Source organism: Microcebus murinus, unplaced genomic scaffold, assembly GCF_040939455.1.
Source record: "Microcebus murinus isolate Inina unplaced genomic scaffold, M.murinus_Inina_mat1.0 scaf055_hap2_Mmur4.0, whole genome shotgun sequence".
NCBI classification, from domain to species: Eukaryota; Metazoa; Chordata; class Mammalia; order Primates; family Cheirogaleidae; genus Microcebus; species Microcebus murinus.
The window spans coordinates 25,183-44,986 of record NW_027439001.1 but is presented as its reverse complement, the minus strand read 5'-3'; the positions used below and the strand labels follow the sequence as shown (position 1 = coordinate 44,986).

Genomic DNA, 19,804 nt, shown 5'->3' with positions numbered 1-19,804 from the left:
GTCCACGGCCACACCACCCCGAACGCGCCCGATCCCGTCTGGTCTCGGAAGCTAAGCAGGGTCGGGCCTGGTTAGAACTTGGATGGGAGACCGCCCGGGAATACCGGGTGCCGTAGGCTTCTTCTTTTTTTTTTTTGCCTCTGGTTCTGTCGCGTTTCTGGGAGTGCGGGGGCGGCCCGGGGTGGGGGTGACCCCCACCCTCGGCGCCCGCCGCGGTGCCTGGCGCCCCAGCCCGCACCGTGGGGCCTCCTCTTGTCCCGAGCCGTGACACCGCCGCCACGCGGCAGCATGCCTGGCTTCTGGACAGTCAGGTCTCAGACCAAAGGTCTGCTCTGTGGGAGCCGACACGCTGGAGGAAACCTCGAGAGTCTGAGAGGGGAGGGAGTTCCAGAAGAAGGCCAGGATGTCATTTTGAGGGAGTATGTGACCAGAACTCCTCCCGTTGCTTTTGGGGTTCTATGGGCTACACGTAGGAATCTTTGGTGGTGGCACCTGATGTTCGGGGATCCGGAGTCACACCCAGACCTGCTCCACAGGCCTCCTTTTACTTTTCTCTTCGGATTCATTTTTTTTTTTTTTTTTTTTTTGAGACAGAGTCTCGGTTTGTTGCCCAGGCTAGAGTGAGTGCCGTGGCGTCAGCCTAGCTCACAGCAACTTCAAACGCCTGGGCTCGAGTGATCCTTCTGCCTCAGCCTCCCGGGTAGCTGGGACTGCAGGCATGCGCCACCATGCCCCGCTAATTTTTTATATATATATCAGTTGGCCAATTAATTTCTTTCTATTTATAGTAGAGACGGGGTCTCGCTCTTGCTCAGGCTGGTTTTGAACTCCTGACCTTGAGCAATCCGCCCGCCTCGGCCTCCCAAGAGCTAGGATTACAGGCGTGAGCCACAGCGCCCGGCCGGATTCATTATTTTTAAAAAGTGTCTCTTATCTCTATTATTGCATTTTCTTTTCTCTCTCTTTTCAAGCAGATGATGGGAGTCCAAGTGTTAAGGTGACATGTGTTGCCCGTGCCCCCCTCCCCCCCCATGTTCTTATTCATTTACGTCTCATGTTGTTCCAGCATATTGTGGGGGCACCAATGTAAAGGTCGGGTGCGTTGCCCTCTCCCAGCCTCCCCCCTCGGGTCAGAGCTTCAAGTGCGCCCATCCCCCAGTCGGTGCGTACCCACCGCATTCCTAATGGATGTGTATGCCCATCCCCTCCCCCCACCCGCCCGACACCCACCCGAAGAAGGTGATTCCTCTGTGTCCACTTAGGTGTCCATCGGTTCGTACCCATTTGCTGGTGAGCGCGCTCACGTGGTGCTCGTGTGTCCATTCTTGGGATACCTGGCTTACTGGAACGGGTTCCAGCTCTGGCCAGGAGAACCACGAGAGGTGCCCCCTCACCGCTGCTCCTCATAGCCGAATAGCACTCCGTGGTGTCCACGGGCCACATTTTACTTACCCACTCGTGGGTCGATGGGCACTCGGGTGGCTTCCAGGTCTTTGCGATTGTGACTTGTGCCCTGACACTAACCCTAACCCTTACCCAGCCAGTCTCCTCCACGGCCCCTGCCTGACTGACTCCTTCCCGCCCGGCCTATCACCTGTCACCGTCCTCTGCCCCTGCCTGACACGCTCCTCCCCGCCCGGGCCGTCACCGTCCTCGGCCCCTGCCTGACGGGGCTCCTCCGTCGCCTGGGCCTTCCAAGGGCTTGGTGTGGACGCTGGTTCCAGGACGCCCTCCCAGGAACCCGGTAGCAGGGCGGCCGCAGCGTCTCGCGCAACCCAACCGTCCGCCGGCTGGCCGCCGTCGCTAAGTGGCCTGCGGGGGACGTGCTCCCGCTGTGCCGTGGGGGCCCAGCCTGGTGTCTTCTCTGAGGCCCCGCGGCTGCCGCTCCCCGCAAGGGGAGAGCCGGGGAGGTGGGGACCGCCTCCTCATGGGGACGTACACCCAGCTCTCCACGTCGGATTCCGGGGCTCTCTGTCCTGCCAGAAGGCCCAGCTGGCCTGCGGGTCCTTAGAGTGGCAAAAACATCCGAAAACTGAGATTGAGGGTCCGGTGGGTGTCTGCACTTTTGTGCTGGGCACCCCAGGGAGGCCCGGGGGCTGGCTGGACAACGCGGTCTGCTGGGCAGGGGGGGGGGTTTGGAGGAGCAACTGATGCCCTTTGCACTTTGGGTAGCAAGTGTCTGAGGTGTCTCTGGGCCCTGTGCCATGTGGGGGCGGGGGCGGGGGCGGGGTGGGAGGAGGACAGGAGGAGGAGGAGGAGGAGGAGGAGGTGGGAAGGGCCGTGGCCTGCAGTCGTGTTCCCCGGGGTGGCACAGCATGTGGCTTCTTCCACAGGCTGCTTGGCCTGGGCTCCCTGCACCTGGGCCTTTGGAGGACTGGCCCTGTGCTTGCCAACACTTCCTGCAGGGACCCAGAGCTGGGAGGTTGCATCTCTCAGCCCTGGGTCGGGCAGAGCCCCAGCGGGCCATGCCCACAACCTCTCTCAGCAGGGGTCCCCCAGAAGGCTCCTTTGGGACCAGGATTCTCTTGCGGGTGACTCTTTAAGGTCTGGCCCCTGGATGGAGGGGCACCAGGAGTAGAGGAGCAGGAAGGGGAAGGGGGTGGCCATGCGAGGGGCCACTTTCAGGCCAAGTCCCAGCTTCAGTCTGATCCTCCTGGGAACGCCGGGGTGGACATCACACCTCCTGGTTGCCCCGCTCTGAGACAAGGAGCCGGGCTTCGCATTCCCACAGCAGCCAGTCGTGGGCTGAGGACACCTGGGGCGTTGGGAACTCCCTGGCTTCTCCTTGGATTAACATCTGGAGCTGCTTGTGAATTGTGCCGCCACACACACCCGAGTGCAGGTGTCTTCTGCACAGACTGCGGGCCTCGCTCTTCTGAATGCCGCTAGCTCGCGACCCACCCACGGGTGAACCTGGTCAGGGTACTTTCTCTCGGGGGCAGACTCTGATCCGGGCGGGCTACCGGTGTCTCTGTTTGCTCCTTTCTTTCTTCCACTTCGGGAAAGGCTTCCTTACTGGGTGTGGAAATCTCCTATGCCTTTCCTCGCCTATCCTGTCAGCTCTAAAATTCTCTTTCAGTTGCCACCCTCACAGATGGATTAGGAAACTCTTTGCGGTGCACTCATTAGTGAAATGACCTCAATGACGCTGGAATCCAATATCTAATCGCCGATTTTTAAGCGAGTCCACACGCCAGGGTGGTCGGGGTCCAATGCAGCCCCGGCCAGGCCCAGGCCCCTTGGACTGGGCCACAGGAGGACACAGAGGAGGGTCCCGGCCCCCACGGTAGCGGTGCGGGCAGTTCTCCAAGGGCTTGGGTGTTTTCCAGAGGGAGGAGATGGAGGGGACTGATTTCTTCAGCGCCCCACAAACCACGCCACCCCACCCCACCCATGGGACACATCCCGAGAGAGAGAGAGAGAGAGAGAGAGAGAGACGCCCCATACACTGGCTCCCCTCCCCCGTGCGCTGTGCCCCAGCCCTGGCCCGGGGGAATAGGCGGCCGCCAGGCCACAGGGTGGGGGGCGCAGCTGAAAGGGGTTGTGGGGGAGGGCCGCCCCTGGCTGGGGTCAAAGGGCGAGCGCCCCGCCCCTCCCGCCCGTGCGCAGTCAGCGGCCCCGGCGCGCTGGGGGTGGGGGGCGGGGAGGTGAAGGAGGCCAGGCGAGGAGAGGAGGGGGGCTTGAAGGTCTCCACCTTGGCGGGTCCAGCCGTGGAGGCGCATCTTGTGTGAGTGTGAGTGTGAGTGAGTGAGTGAGTGTGAGTGTGAGTGTGTGTGTATACAGAGACAGCCCCCAACCCCGGCCCGCCGCTCCCTGCCCGCCCCGCCTGTCACCCCCGTCCCTCGGAGCCCGCGGGACCCGGCCGGCGAACTCAACAGGCCCGACCCGGCGCGGGGCCTGGGGCGGGAGGAGGCGGCGGGGAAGCGCAGAGAGGCTCGGCTTCTTGAGCGGGGCAGGGGCGCCCTCCGCCGTCCACGGCCACACCACCCCGAACGCGCCCGATCCCGTCTGGTCTCGGAAGCTAAGCAGGGTCGGGCCTGGTTAGAACTTGGATGGGAGACCGCCCGGGAATACCGGGTGCCGTAGGCTTCTTCTTTTTTTTTTTTGCCTCTGGTTCTGTCGCGTTTCTGGGAGTGCGGGGGCGGCCCGGGGTGGGGGTGACCCCCACCCTCGGCGCCCGCCGCGGTGCCTGGCGCCCCAGCCCGCACCGTGGGGCCTCCTCTTGTCCCGAGCCGTGACACCGCCGCCACGCGGCAGCATGCCTGGCTTCTGGACAGTCAGGTCTCAGACCAAAGGTCTGCTCTGTGGGAGCCGACACGCTGGAGGAAACCTCGAGAGTCTGAGAGGGGAGGGAGTTCCAGAAGAAGGCCAGGATGTCATTTTGAGGGAGTATGTGACCAGAACTCCTCCCGTTGCTTTTGGGGTTCTATGGGCTACACGTAGGAATCTTTGGTGGTGGCACCTGATGTTCGGGGATCCGGAGTCACACCCAGACCTGCTCCACAGGCCTCCTTTTACTTTTCTCTTCGGATTCATTTTTTTTTTTTTTTTTTTTTTGAGACAGAGTCTCGGTTTGTTGCCCAGGCTAGAGTGAGTGCCGTGGCGTCAGCCTAGCTCACAGCAACTTCAAACGCCTGGGCTCGAGTGATCCTTCTGCCTCAGCCTCCCGGGTAGCTGGGACTGCAGGCATGCGCCACCATGCCCCGCTAATTTTTTATATATATATCAGTTGGCCAATTAATTTCTTTCTATTTATAGTAGAGACGGGGTCTCGCTCTTGCTCAGGCTGGTTTTGAACTCCTGACCTTGAGCAATCCGCCCGCCTCGGCCTCCCAAGAGCTAGGATTACAGGCGTGAGCCACAGCGCCCGGCCGGATTCATTATTTTTAAAAAGTGTCTCTTATCTCTATTATTGCATTTTCTTTTCTCTCTCTTTTCAAGCAGATGATGGGAGTCCAAGTGTTAAGGTGACATGTGTTGCCCGTGCCCCCCTCCCCCCCCATGTTCTTATTCATTTACGTCTCATGTTGTTCCAGCATATTGTGGGGGCACCAATGTAAAGGTCGGGTGCGTTGCCCTCTCCCAGCCTCCCCCCTCGGGTCAGAGCTTCAAGTGCGCCCATCCCCCAGTCGGTGCGTACCCACCGCATTCCTAATGGATGTGTATGCCCATCCCCTCCCCCCACCCGCCCGACACCCACCCGAAGAAGGTGATTCCTCTGTGTCCACTTAGGTGTCCATCGGTTCGTACCCATTTGCTGGTGAGCGCGCTCACGTGGTGCTCGTGTGTCCATTCTTGGGATACCTGGCTTACTGGAACGGGTTCCAGCTCTGGCCAGGAGAACCACGAGAGGTGCCCCCTCACCGCTGCTCCTCATAGCCGAATAGCACTCCGTGGTGTCCACGGGCCACATTTTACTTACCCACTCGTGGGTCGATGGGCACTCGGGTGGCTTCCAGGTCTTTGCGATTGTGACTTGTGCCCTGACACTAACCCTAACCCTTACCCAGCCAGTCTCCTCCACGGCCCCTGCCTGACTGACTCCTTCCCGCCCGGCCTATCACCTGTCACCGTCCTCTGCCCCTGCCTGACACGCTCCTCCCCGCCCGGGCCGTCACCGTCCTCGGCCCCTGCCTGACGGGGCTCCTCCGTCGCCTGGGCCTTCCAAGGGCTTGGTGTGGACGCTGGTTCCAGGACGCCCTCCCAGGAACCCGGTAGCAGGGCGGCCGCAGCGTCTCGCGCAACCCAACCGTCCGCCGGCTGGCCGCCGTCGCTAAGTGGCCTGCGGGGGACGTGCTCCCGCTGTGCCGTGGGGGCCCAGCCTGGTGTCTTCTCTGAGGCCCCGCGGCTGCCGCTCCCCGCAAGGGGAGAGCCGGGGAGGTGGGGACCGCCTCCTCATGGGGACGTACACCCAGCTCTCCACGTCGGATTCCGGGGCTCTCTGTCCTGCCAGAAGGCCCAGCTGGCCTGCGGGTCCTTAGAGTGGCAAAAACATCCGAAAACTGAGATTGAGGGTCCGGTGGGTGTCTGCACTTTTGTGCTGGGCACCCCAGGGAGGCCCGGGGGCTGGCTGGACAACGCGGTCTGCTGGGCAGGGGGGGGGGTTTGGAGGAGCAACTGATGCCCTTTGCACTTTGGGTAGCAAGTGTCTGAGGTGTCTCTGGGCCCTGTGCCATGTGGGGGCGGGGGCGGGGGCGGGGTGGGAGGAGGAGGAGGAGGAGGAGGAGGAGGAGGAGGAGGTGGGAAGGGCCGTGGCCTGCAGTCGTGTTCCCCGGGGTGGCACAGCATGTGGCTTCTTCCACAGGCTGCTTGGCCTGGGCTCCCTGCACCTGGGCCTTTGGAGGACTGGCCCTGTGCTTGCCAACACTTCCTGCAGGGACCCAGAGCTGGGAGGTTGCATCTCTCAGCCCTGGGTCGGGCAGAGCCCCAGCGGGCCATGCCCACAACCTCTCTCAGCAGGGGTCCCCCAGAAGGCTCCTTTGGGACCAGGATTCTCTTGCGGGTGACTCTTTAAGGTCTGGCCCCTGGATGGAGGGGCACCAGGAGTAGAGGAGCAGGAAGGGGAAGGGGGTGGCCATGCGAGGGGCCACTTTCAGGCCAAGTCCCAGCTTCAGTCTGATCCTCCTGGGAACGCCGGGGTGGACATCACACCTCCTGGTTGCCCCGCTCTGAGACAAGGAGCCGGGCTTCGCATTCCCACAGCAGCCAGTCGTGGGCTGAGGACACCTGGGGCGTTGGGAACTCCCTGGCTTCTCCTTGGATTAACATCTGGAGCTGCTTGTGAATTGTGCCGCCACACACACCCGAGTGCAGGTGTCTTCTGCACAGACTGCGGGCCTCGCTCTTCTGAACGCCGCTAGCTCGCGACCCACCCACGGGTGAACCTGGTCAGGGTACTTTCTCTCGGGGGCAGACTCTGATCCGGGCGGGCTACCGGTGTCTCTGTTTGCTCCTTTCTTTCTTCCACTTCGGGAAAGGCTTCCTTACTGGGTGTGGAAATCTCCTATGCCTTTCCTCGCCTATCCTGTCAGCTCTAAAATTCTCTTTCAGTTGCCACCCTCACAGATGGATTAGGAAACTCTTTGCGGTGCACTCATTAGTGAAATGACCTCAATGACGCTGGAATCCAATATCTAATCGCCGATTTTTAAGCGAGTCCACACGCCAGGGTGGTCGGGGTCCAATGCAGCCCCGGCCAGGCCCAGGCCCCTTGGACTGGGCCACAGGAGGACACAGAGGAGGGTCCCGGCCCCCACGGTAGCGGTGCGGGCAGTTCTCCAAGGGCTTGGGTGTTTTCCAGAGGGAGGAGATGGAGGGGACTGATTTCTTCAGCGCCCCACAAACCACGCCACCCCACCCCACCCATGGGACACATCCCGAGAGAGAGAGAGAGAGAGAGAGAGAGAGAGAGACGCCCCATACACTGGCTCCCCTCCCCCGTGCGCTGTGCCCCAGCCCTGGCCCGGGGGAATAGGCGGCCGCCAGGCCACAGGGTGGGGGGCGCAGCTGAAAGGGGTTGTGGGGGAGGGCCGCCCCTGGCTGGGGTCAAAGGGCGAGCGCCCCGCCCCTCCCGCCCGTGCGCAGTCAGCGGCCCCGGCGCGCTGGGGGTGGGGGGCGGGGAGGTGAAGGAGGCCAGGCGAGGAGAGGAGGGGGGCTTGAAGGTCTCCACCTTGGCGGGTCCAGCCGTGGAGGCGCATCTTGTGTGAGTGTGAGTGTGAGTGAGTGAGTGAGTGTGAGTGTGAGTGTGTGTGTATACAGAGACAGCCCCCAACCCCGGCCCGCCGCTCCCTGCCCGCCCCGCCTGTCACCCCCGTCCCTCGGAGCCCGCGGGACCCGGCCGGCGAACTCAACAGGCCCGACCCGGCGCGGGGCCTGGGGCGGGAGGAGGCGGCGGGGAAGCGCAGAGAGGCTCGGCTTCTTGAGCGGGGCAGGGGCGCCCTCCGCCGTCCACGGCCACACCACCCCGAACGCGCCCGATCCCGTCTGGTCTCGGAAGCTAAGCAGGGTCGGGCCTGGTTAGAACTTGGATGGGAGACCGCCCGGGAATACCGGGTGCCGTAGGCTTCTTCTTTTTTTTTTTTGCCTCTGGTTCTGTCGCGTTTCTGGGAGTGCGGGGGCGGCCCGGGGTGGGGGTGACCCCCACCCTCGGCGCCCGCCGCGGTGCCTGGCGCCCCAGCCCGCACCGTGGGGCCTCCTCTTGTCCCGAGCCGTGACACCGCCGCCACGCGGCAGCATGCCTGGCTTCTGGACAGTCAGGTCTCAGACCAAAGGTCTGCTCTGTGGGAGCCGACACGCTGGAGGAAACCTCGAGAGTCTGAGAGGGGAGGGAGTTCCAGAAGAAGGCCAGGATGTCATTTTGAGGGAGTATGTGACCAGAACTCCTCCCGTTGCTTTTGGGGTTCTATGGGCTACACGTAGGAATCTTTGGTGGTGGCACCTGATGTTCGGGGATCCGGAGTCACACCCAGACCTGCTCCACAGGCCTCCTTTTACTTTTCTCTTCGGATTCATTTTTTTTTTTTTTTTTTTTTGAGACAGAGTCTCGGTTTGTTGCCCAGGCTAGAGTGAGTGCCGTGGCGTCAGCCTAGCTCACAGCAACTTCAAACGCCTGGGCTCGAGTGATCCTTCTGCCTCAGCCTCCCGGGTAGCTGGGACTGCAGGCATGCGCCACCATGCCCCGCTAATTTTTTATATATATATCAGTTGGCCAATTAATTTCTTTCTATTTATAGTAGAGACGGGGTCTCGCTCTTGCTCAGGCTGGTTTTGAACTCCTGACCTTGAGCAATCCGCCCGCCTCGGCCTCCCAAGAGCTAGGATTACAGGCGTGAGCCACAGCGCCCGGCCGGATTCATTATTTTTAAAAAGTGTCTCTTATCTCTATTATTGCATTTTCTTTTCTCTCTCTTTTCAAGCAGATGATGGGAGTCCAAGTGTTAAGGTGACATGTGTTGCCCGTGCCCCCCTCCCCCCCCATGTTCTTATTCATTTACGTCTCATGTTGTTCCAGCATATTGTGGGGGCACCAATGTAAAGGTCGGGTGCGTTGCCCTCTCCCAGCCTCCCCCCTCGGGTCAGAGCTTCAAGTGCGCCCATCCCCCAGTCGGTGCGTACCCACCGCATTCCTAATGGATGTGTATGCCCATCCCCTCCCCCCACCCGCCCGACACCCACCCGAAGAAGGTGATTCCTCTGTGTCCACTTAGGTGTCCATCGGTTCGTACCCATTTGCTGGTGAGCGCGCTCACGTGGTGCTCGTGTGTCCATTCTTGGGATACCTGGCTTACTGGAACGGGTTCCAGCTCTGGCCAGGAGAACCACGAGAGGTGCCCCCTCACCGCTGCTCCTCATAGCCGAATAGCACTCCGTGGTGTCCACGGGCCACATTTTACTTACCCACTCGTGGGTCGATGGGCACTCGGGTGGCTTCCAGGTCTTTGCGATTGTGACTTGTGCCCTGACACTAACCCTAACCCTTACCCAGCCAGTCTCCTCCACGGCCCCTGCCTGACTGACTCCTTCCCGCCCGGCCTATCACCTGTCACCGTCCTCTGCCCCTGCCTGACACGCTCCTCCCCGCCCGGGCCGTCACCGTCCTCGGCCCCTGCCTGACGGGGCTCCTCCGTCGCCTGGGCCTTCCAAGGGCTTGGTGTGGACGCTGGTTCCAGGACGCCCTCCCAGGAACCCGGTAGCAGGGCGGCCGCAGCGTCTCGCGCAACCCAACCGTCCGCCGGCTGGCCGCCGTCGCTAAGTGGCCTGCGGGGGACGTGCTCCCGCTGTGCCGTGGGGGCCCAGCCTGGTGTCTTCTCTGAGGCCCCGCGGCTGCCGCTCCCCGCAAGGGGAGAGCCGGGGAGGTGGGGACCGCCTCCTCATGGGGACGTACACCCAGCTCTCCACGTCGGATTCCGGGGCTCTCTGTCCTGCCCGAAGGCCCAGCTGGCCTGCGGGTCCTTAGAGTGGCAAAAACATCCGAAAACTGAGATTGAGGGTCCGGTGGGTGTCTGCACTTTTGTGCTGGGCACCCCAGGGAGGCCCGGGGGCTGGCTGGACAACGCGGTCTGCTGGGCAGGGGGGGGGGTTTGGAGGAGCAACTGATGCCCTTTGCACTTTGGGTAGCAAGTGTCTGAGGTGTCTCTGGGCCCTGTGCCATGTGGGGGCGGGGGCGGGGGCGGGGTGGGAGGAGGAGGAGGAGGAGGAGGAGGAGGAGGAGGAGGTGGGAAGGGCCGTGGCCTGCAGTCGTGTTCCCCGGGGTGGCACAGCATGTGGCTTCTTCCACAGGCTGCTTGGCCTGGGCTCCCTGCACCTGGGCCTTTGGAGGACTGGCCCTGTGCTTGCCAACACTTCCTGCAGGGACCCAGAGCTGGGAGGTTGCATCTCTCAGCCCTGGGTCGGGCAGAGCCCCAGCGGGCCATGCCCACAACCTCTCTCAGCAGGGGTCCCCCAGAAGGCTCCTTTGGGACCAGGATTCTCTTGCGGGTGACTCTTTAAGGTCTGGCCCCTGGATGGAGGGGCACCAGGAGTAGAGGAGCAGGAAGGGGAAGGGGGTGGCCATGCGAGGGGACACTTTCAGGCCAAGTCCCAGCTTCAGTCTGATCCTCCTGGGAACGCCGGGGTGGACATCACACCTCCTGGTTGCCCCGCTCTGAGACAAGGAGCCGGGCTTCGCATTCCCACAGCAGCCAGTCGTGGGCTGAGGACACCTGGGGCGTTGGGAACTCCCTGGCTTCTCCTTGGATTAACATCTGGAGCTGCTTGTGAATTGTGCCGCCACACACACCCGAGTGCAGGTGTCTTCTGCACAGACTGCGGGCCTCGCTCTTCTGAACGCCGCTAGCTCGCGACCCACCCACGGGTGAACCTGGTCAGGGTACTTTCTCTCGGGGGCAGACTCTGATCCGGGCGGGCTACCGGTGTCTCTGTTTGCTCCTTTCTTTCTTCCACTTCGGGAAAGGCTTCCTTACTGGGTGTGGAAATCTCCTATGCCTTTCCTCGCCTATCCTGTCAGCTCTAAAATTCTCTTTCAGTTGCCACCCTCACAGATGGATTAGGAAACTCTTTGCGGTGCACTCATTAGTGAAATGACCTCAATGACGCTGGAATCCAATATCTAATCGCCGATTTTTAAGCGAGTCCACACGCCAGGGTGGTCGGGGTCCAATGCAGCCCCGGCCAGGCCCAGGCCCCTTGGACTGGGCCACAGGAGGACACAGAGGAGGGTCCCGGCCCCCACGGTAGCGGTGCGGGCAGTTCTCCAAGGGCTTGGGTGTTTTCCAGAGGGAGGAGATGGAGGGGACTGATTTCTTCAGCGCCCCACAAACCACGCCACCCCACCCCACCCATGGGACACATCCCGAGAGAGAGAGAGAGAGAGAGACGCCCCATACACTGGCTCCCCTCCCCCGTGCGCTGTGCCCCAGCCCTGGCCCGGGGGAATAGGCGGCCGCCAGGCCACAGGGTGGGGGGCGCAGCTGAAAGGGGTTGTGGGGGAGGGCCGCCCCTGGCTGGGGTCAAAGGGCGAGCGCCCCGCCCCTCCCGCCCGTGCGCAGTCAGCGGCCCCGGCGCGCTGGGGGTGGGGGGCGGGGAGGTGAAGGAGGCCAGGCGAGGAGAGGAGGGGGGCTTGAAGGTCTCCACCTTGGCGGGTCCAGCCGTGGAGGCGCATCTTGTGTGAGTGTGAGTGTGAGTGAGTGAGTGAGTGTGAGTGTGAGTGTGTGTGTATACAGAGACAGCCCCCAACCCCGGCCCGCCGCTCCCTGCCCGCCCCGCCTGTCACCCCCGTCCCTCGGAGCCCGCGGGACCCGGCCGGCGAACTCAACAGGCCCGACCCGGCGCGGGGCCTGGGGCGGGAGGAGGCGGCGGGGAAGCGCAGAGAGGCTCGGCTTCTTGAGCGGGGCAGGGGCGCCCTCCGCCGTCCACGGCCACACCACCCCGAACGCGCCCGATCCCGTCTGGTCTCGGAAGCTAAGCAGGGTCGGGCCTGGTTAGAACTTGGATGGGAGACCGCCCGGGAATACCGGGTGCCGTAGGCTTCTTCTTTTTTTTTTTTGCCTCTGGTTCTGTCGCGTTTCTGGGAGTGCGGGGGCGGCCCGGGGTGGGGGTGACCCCCACCCTCGGCGCCCGCCGCGGTGCCTGGCGCCCCAGCCCGCACCGTGGGGCCTCCTCTTGTCCCGAGCCGTGACACCGCCGCCACGCGGCAGCATGCCTGGCTTCTGGACAGTCAGGTCTCAGACCAAAGGTCTGCTCTGTGGGAGCCGACACGCTGGAGGAAACCTCGAGAGTCTGAGAGGGGAGGGAGTTCCAGAAGAAGGCCAGGATGTCATTTTGAGGGAGTATGTGACCAGAACTCCTCCCGTTGCTTTTGGGGTTCTATGGGCTACACGTAGGAATCTTTGGTGGTGGCACCTGATGTTCGGGGATCCGGAGTCACACCCAGACCTGCTCCACAGGCCTCCTTTTACTTTTCTCTTCGGATTCATTTTTTTTTTTTTTTTTTTTTGAGACAGAGTCTCGGTTTGTTGCCCAGGCTAGAGTGAGTGCCGTGGCGTCAGCCTAGCTCACAGCAACTTCAAACGCCTGGGCTCGAGTGATCCTTCTGCCTCAGCCTCCCGGGTAGCTGGGACTGCAGGCATGCGCCACCATGCCCCGCTAATTTTTTATATATATATCAGTTGGCCAATTAATTTCTTTCTATTTATAGTAGAGACGGGGTCTCGCTCTTGCTCAGGCTGGTTTTGAACTCCTGACCTTGAGCAATCCGCCCGCCTCGGCCTCCCAAGAGCTAGGATTACAGGCGTGAGCCACAGCGCCCGGCCGGATTCATTATTTTTAAAAAGTGTCTCTTATCTCTATTATTGCATTTTCTTTTCTCTCTCTTTTCAAGCAGATGATGGGAGTCCAAGTGTTAAGGTGACATGTGTTGCCCGTGCCCCCCTCCCCCCCCATGTTCTTATTCATTTACGTCTCATGTTGTTCCAGCATATTGTGGGGGCACCAATGTAAAGGTCGGGTGCGTTGCCCTCTCCCAGCCTCCCCCCTCGGGTCAGAGCTTCAAGTGCGCCCATCCCCCAGTCGGTGCGTACCCACCGCATTCCTAATGGATGTGTATGCCCATCCCCTCCCCCCACCCGCCCGACACCCACCCGAAGAAGGTGATTCCTCTGTGTCCACTTAGGTGTCCATCGGTTCGTACCCATTTGCTGGTGAGCGCGCTCACGTGGTGCTCGTGTGTCCATTCTTGGGATACCTGGCTTACTGGAACGGGTTCCAGCTCTGGCCAGGAGAACCACGAGAGGTGCCCCCTCACCGCTGCTCCTCATAGCCGAATAGCACTCCGTGGTGTCCACGGGCCACATTTTACTTACCCACTCGTGGGTCGATGGGCACTCGGGTGGCTTCCAGGTCTTTGCGATTGTGACTTGTGCCCTGACACTAACCCTAACCCTTACCCAGCCAGTCTCCTCCACGGCCCCTGCCTGACTGACTCCTTCCCGCCCGGCCTATCACCTGTCACCGTCCTCTGCCCCTGCCTGACACGCTCCTCCCCGCCCGGGCCGTCACCGTCCTCGGCCCCTGCCTGACGGGGCTCCTCCGTCGCCTGGGCCTTCCAAGGGCTTGGTGTGGACGCTGGTTCCAGGACGCCCTCCCAGGAACCCGGTAGCAGGGCGGCCGCAGCGTCTCGCGCAACCCAACCGTCCGCCGGCTGGCCGCCGTCGCTAAGTGGCCTGCGGGGGACGTGCTCCCGCTGTGCCGTGGGGGCCCAGCCTGGTGTCTTCTCTGAGGCCCCGCGGCTGCCGCTCCCCGCAAGGGGAGAGCCGGGGAGGTGGGGACCGCCTCCTCATGGGGACGTACACCCAGCTCTCCACGTCGGATTCCGGGGCTCTCTGTCCTGCCCGAAGGCCCAGCTGGCCTGCGGGTCCTTAGAGTGGCAAAAACATCCGAAAACTGAGATTGAGGGTCCGGTGGGTGTCTGCACTTTTGTGCTGGGCACCCCAGGGAGGCCCGGGGGCTGGCTGGACAACGCGGTCTGCTGGGCAGGGGGGGGGGTTTGGAGGAGCAACTGATGCCCTTTGCACTTTGGGTAGCAAGTGTCTGAGGTGTCTCTGGGCCCTGTGCCATGTGGGGGCGGGGGCGGGGGCGGGGTGGGAGGAGGAGGAGGAGGAGGAGGAGGAGGAGGAGGAGGTGGGAAGGGCCGTGGCCTGCAGTCGTGTTCCCCGGGGTGGCACAGCATGTGGCTTCTTCCACAGGCTGCTTGGCCTGGGCTCCCTGCACCTGGGCCTTTGGAGGACTGGCCCTGTGCTTGCCAACACTTCCTGCAGGGACCCAGAGCTGGGAGGTTGCATCTCTCAGCCCTGGGTCGGGCAGAGCCCCAGCGGGCCATGCCCACAACCTCTCTCAGCAGGGGTCCCCCAGAAGGCTCCTTTGGGACCAGGATTCTCTTGCGGGTGACTCTTTAAGGTCTGGCCCCTGGATGGAGGGGCACCAGGAGTAGAGGAGCAGGAAGGGGAAGGGGGTGGCCATGCGAGGGGACACTTTCAGGCCAAGTCCCAGCTTCAGTCTGATCCTCCTGGGAACGCCGGGGTGGACATCACACCTCCTGGTTGCCCCGCTCTGAGACAAGGAGCCGGGCTTCGCATTCCCACAGCAGCCAGTCGTGGGCTGAGGACACCTGGGGCGTTGGGAACTCCCTGGCTTCTCCTTGGATTAACATCTGGAGCTGCTTGTGAATTGTGCCGCCACACACACCCGAGTGCAGGTGTCTTCTGCACAGACTGCGGGCCTCGCTCTTCTGAACGCCGCTAGCTCGCGACCCACCCACGGGTGAACCTGGTCAGGGTACTTTCTCTCGGGGGCAGACTCTGATCCGGGCGGGCTACCGGTGTCTCTGTTTGCTCCTTTCTTTCTTCCACTTCGGGAAAGGCTTCCTTACTGGGTGTGGAAATCTCCTATGCCTTTCCTCGCCTATCCTGTCAGCTCTAAAATTCTCTTTCAGTTGCCACCCTCACAGATGGATTAGGAAACTCTTTGCGGTGCACTCATTAGTGAAATGACCTCAATGACGCTGGAATCCAATATCTAATCGCCGATTTTTAAGCGAGTCCACACGCCAGGGTGGTCGGGGTCCAATGCAGCCCCGGCCAGGCCCAGGCCCCTTGGACTGGGCCACAGGAGGACACAGAGGAGGGTCCCGGCCCCCACGGTAGCGGTGCGGGCAGTTCTCCAAGGGCTTGGGTGTTTTCCAGAGGGAGGAGATGGAGGGGACTGATTTCTTCAGCGCCCCACAAACCACGCCACCCCACCCCACCCATGGGACACATCCCGAGAGAGAGAGAGAGAGAGAGACGCCCCATACACTGGCTCCCCTCCCCCGTGCGCTGTGCCCCAGCCCTGGCCCGGGGGAATAGGCGGAAAGGGGTTGTGGGGGAGGGCCGCCCCTGGCTGGGGTCAAAGGGCGAGCGCCCCGCCCCTCCCGCCCGTGCGCAGTCAGCGGCCCCGGCGCGCTGGGGGTGGGGGGCGGGGAGGTGAAGGAGGCCAGGCGAGGAGAGGAGGGGGGCTTGAAGGTCTCCACCTTGGCGGGTCCAGCCGTGGAGGCGCATCTTGTGTGAGTGTGAGTGTGAGTGAGTGAGTGAGTGTGAGTGTGAGTGTGTGTGTATACAGAGACAGCCCCCAACCCCGGCCCGCCGCTCCCTGCCCGCCCCGCCTGTCACCCCCGTCCCTCGGAGCCCGCGGGACCCGGCCGGCGAACTCAACAGGCCCGACCCGGCGCGGGGCCTGGGGCGGGAGGAGGCGGCGGGGAAGCGCAGAGAGGCTCGGCTTCTTGAGCGGGGCAGGGGCGCCCTCCGCCGTCCACGGCCACACCACCCCGAACGCGCCCGATCCCGTCTGGTCTCGGAAGCTAAGCAGGGTCGGGCCTGGTTAGAACTTGGATGGGAGACCGCCCGGGAATACCGGGTGCCGTAGGCTTCTTCTTTTTTTTTTTGCCTCTGGTTCTGTCGCGTTTCTGGGAGTGCGGGGGCGGCCCGGGGTGGGGGTGACCCCCACCCTCGGCGCCCGCCGCGGTGCCTGGCGCCCCAGCCCGCACCGTGGGGCCTCCTCTTGTCCCGAGCCGTGACACCGCCGCCACGCGGCAGCATGCCTGGCTTCTGGACAGTCAGGTCTCAGACCAAAGGTCTGCTCTGTGGGAGCCGACACGCTGGAGGAAACCTCGAGAGTCTGAGAGGGGAGGGAGTTCCAGAAGAAGGCCAGGATGTCATTTTGAGGGAGTATGTGACCAGAACTCCTCCCGTTGCTTTTGGGGTTCTATGGGCTACACGTAGGAATCTTTGGTGGTGGCACCTGATGTTCGGGGATCCGGAGTCACACCCAGACCTGCTCCACAGGCCTCCTTTTACTTTTCTCTTCGGATTCATTTTTTTTTTTTTTTTTTTTTTTTGAGACAGAGTCTCGGTTTGTTGCCCAGGCTAGAGTGAGTGCCGTGGCGTCAGCCTAGCTCACAGCAACTTCAAACGCCTGGGCTCGAGTGATCCTTCTGCCTCAGCCTCCCGGGTAGCTGGGACTGCAGGCATGCGCCACCATGCCCCGCTAATTTTTTATATATATATCAGTTGGCCAATTAATTTCTTTCTATTTATAGTAGAGACGGGGTCTCGCTCTTGCTCAGGCTGGTTTTGAACTCCTGACCTTGAGCAATCCGCCCGCCTCGGCCTCCCAAGAGCTAGGATTACAGGCGTGAGCCACAGCGCCCGGCCGGATTCATTATTTTTAAAAAGTGTCTCTTATCTCTATTATTGCATTTTCTTTTCTCTCTCTTTTCAAGCAGATGATGGGAGTCCAAGTGTTAAGGTGACATGTGTTGCCCGTGCCCCCCTCCCCCCCCATGTTCTTATTCATTTACGTCTCATGTTGTTCCAGCATATTGTGGGGGCACCAATGTAAAGGTCGGGTGCGTTGCCCTCTCCCAGCCTCCCCCCTCGGGTCAGAGCTTCAAGTGCGCCCATCCCCCAGTCGGTGCGTACCCACCGCATTCCTAATGGATGTGTATGCCCATCCCCTCCCCCCACCCGCCCGACACCCACCCGAAGAAGGTGATTCCTCTGTGTCCACTTAGGTGTCCATCGGTTCGTACCCATTTGCTGGTGAGCGCGCTCACGTGGTGCTCGTGTGTCCATTCTTGGGATACCTGGCTTACTGGAACGGGTTCCAGCTCTGGCCAGGAGAACCACGAGAGGTGCCCCCTCACCGCTGCTCCTCATAGCCGAATAGCACTCCGTGGTGTCCACGGGCCACATTTTACTTACCCACTCGTGGGTCGATGGGCACTCGGGTGGCTTCCAGGTCTTTGCGATTGTGACTTGTGCCCTGACACTAACCCTAACCCTTACCCAGCCAGTCTCCTCCACGGCCCCTGCCTGACTGACTCCTTCCCGCCCGGCCTATCACCTGTCACCGTCCTCTGCCCCTGCCTGACACGCTCCTCCCCGCCCGGGCCGTCACCGTCCTCGGCCCCTGCCTGACGGGGCTCCTCCGTCGCCTGGGCCTTCCAAGGGCTTGGTGTGGACGCTGGTTCCAGGACGCCCTCCCAGGAACCCGGTAGCAGGGCGGCCGCAGCGTCTCGCGCAACCCAACCGTCCGCCGGCTGGCCGCCGTCGCTAAGTGGCCTGCGGGGGACGTGCTCCCGCTGTGCCGTGGGGGCCCAGCCTGGTGTCTTCTCTGAGGCCCCGCGGCTGCCGCTCCCCGCAAGGGGAGAGCCGGGGAGGTGGGGACCGCCTCCTCATGGGGACGTACACCCAGCTCTCCACGTCGGATTCCGGGGCTCTCTGTCCTGCCAGAAGGCCCAGCTGGCCTGCGGGTCCTTAGAGTGGCAAAAACATCCGAAAACTGAGATTGAGGGTCCGGTGGGTGTCTGCACTTTTGTGCTGGGCACCCCAGGGAGGCCCGGGGGCTGGCTGGACAACGCGGTCTGCTGGGCAGGGGGGGGGGTTTGGAGGAGCAACTGATGCCCTTTGCACTTTGGGTAGCAAGTGTCTGAGGTGTCTCTGGGCCCTGTGCCATGTGGGGGCGGGGGCGGGGGCGGGGTGGGAGGAGGAGGAGGAGGAGGAGGAGGAGGAGGAGGAGGTGGGAAGGGCCGTGGCCTGCAGTCGTGTTCCCCGGGGTGGCACAGCATGTGGCTTCTTCCACAGGCTGCTTGGCCTGGGCTCCCTGCACCTGGGCCTTTGGAGGACTGGCCCTGTGCTTGCCAACACTTCCTGCAGGGACCCAGAGCTGGGAGGTTGCATCTCTCAGCCCTGGGTCGGGCAGAGCCCCAGCGGGCCATGCCCACAACCTCTCTCAGCAGGGGTCCCCCAGAAGGCTCCTTTGGGACCAGGATTCTCTTGCGGGTGACTCTTTAAGGTCTGGCCCCTGGATGGAGGGGCACCAGGAGTAGAGGAGCAGGAAGGGGAAGGGGGTGGCCATGCGAGGGGACACTTTCAGGCCAAGTCCCAGCTTCAGTCTGATCCTCCTGGGAACGCCGGGGTGGACATCACACCTCCTGGTTGCCCCGCTCTGAGACAAGGAGCCGGGCTTCGCATTCCCACAGCAGCCAGTCGTGGGCTGAGGACACCTGGGGCGTTGGGAACTCCCTGGCTTCTCCTTGGATTAACATCTGGAGCTGCTTGTGAATTGTGCCGCCACACACACCCGAGTGCAGGTGTCTTCTGCACAGACTGCGGGCCTCGCTCTTCTGAACGCCGCTAGCTCGCGACCCACCCACGGGTGAACCTGGTCAGGGTACTTTCTCTCGGGGGCAGACTCTGATCCGGGCGGGCTACCGGTGTCTCTGTTTGCTCCTTTCTTTCTTCCACTTCGGGAAAGGCTTCCTTACTGGGTGTGGAAATCTCCTATGCCTTTCCTCGCCTATCCTGTCAGCTCTAAAATTCTCTTTCAGTTGCCACCCTCACAGATGGATTAGGAAACTCTTTGCGGTGCACTCATTAGTGAAATGACCTCAATGACGCTGGAATCCAATATCTAATCGCCGATTTTTAAGCGAGTCCACACGCCAGGGTGGTCGGGGTCCAATGCAGCCCCGGCCAGGCCCAGGCCCCTTGGACTGGGCCACAGGAGGACACAGAGGAGGGTCCCGGCCCCCACGGTAGCGGTGCGGGCAGTTCTCCAAGGGCTTGGGTGTTTTCCAGAGGGAGGAGATGGAGGGGACTGATTTCTTCAGCGCCCCACAAACCACGCCACCCCACCCCACCCATGGGACACATCCCGAGAGAGAGAGAGAGAGAGAGAGACGCCCCATACACTGGCTCCCCTCCCCCGTGCGCTGTGCCCCAGCCCTGGCCCGGGGGAATAGGCGGCCGCCAGGCCACAGGGTGGGGGGCGCAGCTGAAAGGGGTTGTGGGGGAGGGCCGCCCCTGGCTGGGGTCAAAGGGCGAGCGCCCCGCCCCTCCCGCCCGTGCGCAGTCAGCGGCCCCGGCGCGCTGGGGGTGGGGGGCGGGGAGGTGAAGGAGGCCAGGCGAGGAGAGGAGGGGGGCTTGAAGGTCTCCACCTTGGCGGGTCCAGCCGTGGAGGCGCATCTTGTGTGAGTGTGAGTGTGAGTGAGTGAGTGAGTGTGAGTGTGAGTGTGTGTGTATACAGAGACAGCCCCCAACCCCGGCCCGCCGCTCCCTGCCCGCCCCGCCTGTCACCCCCGTCCCTCGGAGCCCGCGGGACCCGGCCGGCGAACTCAACAGGCCCGACCCGGCGCGGGGCCTGGGGCGGGAGGAGGCGGCGGGGAAGCGCAGAGAGGCTCGGCTTCTTGAGCGGGGCAGGGGCGCCCTCCGCC

The 19,804-nt window shown here is 62.7% G+C and overlaps 5 pseudogenes; all 5 read left to right on the top strand.

The window, feature by feature from the left end:
• On the top strand, window positions 1-119 carry LOC142869082 (uncharacterized; annotated as a pseudogene).
• Window positions 120-3,970: 3,851 nt separating this feature from the next.
• LOC142869081 (uncharacterized) lies at window positions 3,971-4,089 on the top strand (annotated as a pseudogene).
• A 3,856-nt stretch (window positions 4,090-7,945) lies between these two features.
• LOC142869080 (uncharacterized) lies at window positions 7,946-8,064 on the top strand (annotated as a pseudogene).
• Window positions 8,065-11,907: 3,843 nt separating this feature from the next.
• Window positions 11,908-12,026, top strand: LOC142869079 (uncharacterized; annotated as a pseudogene).
• Window positions 12,027-15,838: 3,812 nt separating this feature from the next.
• Window positions 15,839-15,957, top strand: LOC142869078 (uncharacterized; annotated as a pseudogene).
• The last annotated feature ends 3,847 nt before the right edge of the window (window positions 15,958-19,804 follow it).